The sequence below is a fragment of the Chrysochloris asiatica genome, unplaced genomic scaffold (genome assembly GCF_000296735.1).
Source record: "Chrysochloris asiatica unplaced genomic scaffold, ChrAsi1.0 scaffold00202, whole genome shotgun sequence".
Lineage (NCBI taxonomy): Eukaryota > Metazoa > Chordata > Mammalia > Afrosoricida > Chrysochloridae > Chrysochloris > Chrysochloris asiatica.
Genome location: NW_006408720.1, coordinates 1,547,811 through 1,552,084, shown reverse-complemented (window position 1 = coordinate 1,552,084; position 4,274 = coordinate 1,547,811). Strand labels below are relative to the sequence as shown.

The 4,274-nt window shown below is 41.5% G+C and overlaps 1 pseudogene; it reads right to left on the bottom strand.

The window, feature by feature from the left end:
* Window positions 1–736: 736 nt before the first annotated feature.
* Window positions 737–2,139, bottom strand: LOC102836775 (annotated as a pseudogene).
* Window positions 2,140–4,274: the final 2,135 nt, after the last annotated feature.

The following is a 4,274-nucleotide window of genomic DNA, read 5'->3' as shown; positions in this document are numbered from 1 at the left end:
CGGAACCGACTCAAAGGCACTTAACAACAACAACAACATGAGTCAGAACCAACACAACTGCACTTAACAATAACAACTGTACAATTTTAGCATTTTATATATCATTTCTTAATTGATAATACCCTTCAAAGATATAGTGGAAATCTGTCTTACTTCAGGAAGAATCAGTACCTAAAGAAGGATATCATGCTTGTTCAAGTGGAGTGTCAGCGAAAAAGAGGAAAACCTCCAATGAGATGAGTTGGCACAGTGGCAGCAGCAATCTTGACAACAATTTTGAGGATGGTTCAGGACTGGGTCGTGTTTTGCTCTGTTGTGCCTAGTTTCGCTATGAGTTGCAACCTACTTGCTATACCTAACAACAAAACAACATGATCTATTTTGTTTATTTTATATAAAATATGAGGTGTACATCAAGGCTTATTTTATTGCTTAAGGACATCCAATTGTTCCAATACTCATTTTGGAAAGAATGTCCTCTTTTTTGGAATCTTAGTGTGGGGCTATAGGATAAGCACTCGACTGCTGAATGTGAGGTTAGTGGTTCAAACTTGTCAGTTGTTCTTCAGAAGCACTATGCAGTGTTGCTATGAGTCGGAATGACTAGATGGCCCTTAACAACAACAATCTTTCTTTCACTTCTTTTTCCTCCCCACCCCAAGGCATCATTAGATCTTCAAAAGGAGAGGTGAGTGGGTTATGCATGCTAGACCCTAGTGTCTCCAGGCAGCTGGAATTAGACAAAAGTGATGTGAGACCGGGTTGTATTGACCTGCCAAACATTTAGATTGGGCTGCGAACTGGAAGGTCAGCAGTTTGAAACTACCAGCTGCTCCGCGGGAGAAAGATTAGGCAATCTGCTCCCGTAAAGATTTACAGCCTCGGAAACCCTATTCAGGGTCGCTATGGGTCGAAACCGACTCGATGGCACTTAACAACAACAATAACAACTCATCTAGAAGCTCTGTTAGTATAGTGGTTAGGAATCGGGCTGCAAACCGCAAGGTCAGTAGTTCGAAACTACCAGCTGCTCCACGAGAGAAAGATGAGGCTTTCTGCTCCCATAAAGATTTACAGCCTTGGAAACACTGTTCAGGGTCACTATGGATCAGAACCGACTCGATGGCACAGAACAACAAAAACTCATCTAAGCCACCTGGAACTGTGCAGGTGTGAAGCCCAAGGATATGCAATGCTGTTCTGCCTCGGAAAAGTGTACACTTTGGCCCTTTGGCCCCCTGAGACCAACTCACTGACAGTAGCAAAGATCACATCTGCTGGTCTCTGAGTCCTAGCTATTTGTCCCTTGTTGCCTAGAAGTGAGTCTTTTGACATCTCCATTAGCCTTATGACTTCATTCACATCCTCCTTCTTCACAGTATCTACCATTCGTAGTCGTGCCAGAGCAGTAGGAAGTCACAGAATGACCAGCAGGGTCCGGGCAGAGGTATAGGTGGAATCCTCACTAGCCCAAGTCTCTTGCCTCATCTCTTCGTTGGTGGCTGTGATGTATTCAGCCAGAGACTCTGGCACTGTGGGCTGCTTCTCATGGCACATAGCTATGTAACGTCTCATACGTTTCATGTCCAAAGGTTCAAACTGTGCTGGGGGCTCCTGGCTGTGCTGGTGCACATAGGTTATGTGCTGGGCCAACCGGAGATCATTATCTCTGTCAGGCCGGTCCTGGATCAGCCAGAGGAGGTCGACCGGTCCACACCTCCCATCAACAGGAGTAAAAGTGCCTTCTTCACATCTTCGTGCCCATATATCTCCAGGGCGATGGAAGCAGCCAACTTTTCATAGAAATCATGCTCTGCAATCTGCCTCAGCTCCTCCTTGCCTCCTCCTCCACAGCCCCAGCCTCATCATCCTCACTTTTATTCATCTTTACAATCCAGTGGGCTTCCAAGTAAATCTCTGAGAGAAGGCCCTGTACCACCTGTTGGAAGCCAGTATGCAGAATTGGCAAGAATAGACATCATCCAGGTCCACATACAATGGTACTTGTTCCTGATGAGCCTGCTAAAGCAACTGGTTCACACACTTAAACTGCTTCTTCCAGGATTCCTCATCCTGGTAAAACTCTTGCAGGAACTTTTTAACCATATCTTTCTCGAGCGTGTAGTCCTTACGTGCCATTGCTGCTTGAGGGCGCGCGACAGCAGTTGGCAGACAGAGTGGACTTGTGCTGCCAGAAGCAAAGAACTCCCAAGCGGTGGACTCTTTCTTTCACTTCTTATACCACTTTTTATGTAGTATAAAAAACCTTACTTATAATTTCTAATCTTTCCCATCATTTGTATTATTCTTGTCATATATTTTGCATTTACCATCGTTGTTGCTGTTAAGTGCCATTGAGTCGGTTCCAACTCATATCGACCCTGTATGGGTTTCCAAGGAGTGGCTGGTGAGTTTAAACTGCCAACTTTGAGATTCAAACCAGCCTTGCAGTCCAGGCATTAACCGGAAGCACCACACCAGGACTCCAAAACATATTCCAAGGAGGAGGGAATTGCCTCTAGGTTCCTTTTGTTGTTGTTGTTGCTAAGTGCCATTGAGTTGGTTCCAACTCATAGTGAGCCTATATAGGATTTCTGAGAAGTGGCTGGTGGGCTTAAACCACTGACCTTTTATTTTAAACCAACCTTGGGGTCTAGTGCTTTACCCTACAGTGCCACGCCAGGGCCCTTTAATTCATTTATATTATGCTATAAATATACTACAATATTTGTTTAGTATTTTTTCTTTTGTTAAACTGTTTATTATTTGACTATTTCTTGCCAGAAACATGGCTGATATTATGATTAAAGTCCCATTTTCTCTGTCCAAAACACTAGGCACTAGTCACATATGGGCAATCTCAGTGTGGCACTACAGAATAAGTACTGTTTTGCTAGCCATAAGGTCAATGGTTCAAACTAACCAATGCCTCCTTGGAAACCCTGTGCCGGATCCCTATGAGTTGGAACCAACTTGTAGACATGTAACAAACAAAAAAATGAACAAAACTAACAAATGAATAATTAAATAAAATTTAAAATAATTTTCTCCATCACACTAGCCATATTGCAAGTGTCAATAGCCACTGGTAGCTAGTGATTATCTCTTTGGATACAACAAAATTGAATATTTCTATGATTGCAGAGAGTATTTTAATCAATACTACTCTAAAACCCTTTGTGGTAATATAAAGCTAGGTATTTCAAACCTCTCTATAATTTAAATTTTTTTATTTTTTAATTTGTGGTACCACTGTTGTTTTTGCTGTGTGTAGTAGCATTTCTTTTCAATTCATTAATGATCTGATGTGATGTGACAAAATACAACTGTATTTTGTGTTTTCTAGGCTGTAATCTTTTTATTGTGAATTGAATGAAGGTTTACAGTCAATCATCAGTTTTACATTCAACAAATCACACACTTTGTTTCATTTCAATGATTACAATCCCCTCCATGTAACAACAGTTATCCCACTTCCTCCCTGTGATTCCAATTTCCATTCCACCCACCTTCCCATCCCTTCTTAAGGGCTGTAATATTTACTGGAGCAGATCCCCAGGTTTTTCCCCCACTGGGGACTACTCTGCCTGTTCAAACAGCTAGCTTTTTGCTGTGCAACCAAGCACTTAAGCACTGCACTGAAAGGATTCCTTTCATTAATTGGGTACATTGGGAGTTGTAAGAATATAATGCATGGAATAATATTTCAGTTTACTCTAGTATTGGGAGGTGGTGGTGGTGTGCCAAGGAGTCAGTTCTGACTCATAGCGACCCTGTACAGGGTTTCCAAGGCTATAACTCTTAATGGGAGCAGAACGCCTCATCTTTCTCCTGCGGAACAGTTGGTAGTTTCGAACTGCTGACCTTGAGATTAGCAGTCCAATTTGTAACCACTATGCTACCAGAGCAGCCATTAAACGCCTAAGCTAATTTCATCAGAAATTTCATTTCAGCTGCTGCTTTGAAATCTGCTGCTTTAGCTGAGTTTTAATTCTCTTGGGTGTGAGATATTTTTTTACAATTATATTTCTTTGAAAATTGTATTCTCTTTAAAAAATCATCTTTACTAAGTGCCTTCTCCCCTTTGAGGCTTCTACCTTTTACAGAGATCTTACATGTGACAAATTGATAATAGTCAGTAGCAAAGACACCTGAAAAAGGAAAAACCAATTAGGAGACAGCTGAATTTTCTAAAAGGCAATACATAATTAAGATATGCCTGTGAACAGTTTCTCCATTTATAGATAAAAAAAACTTTTTCAATCCTTTTATCA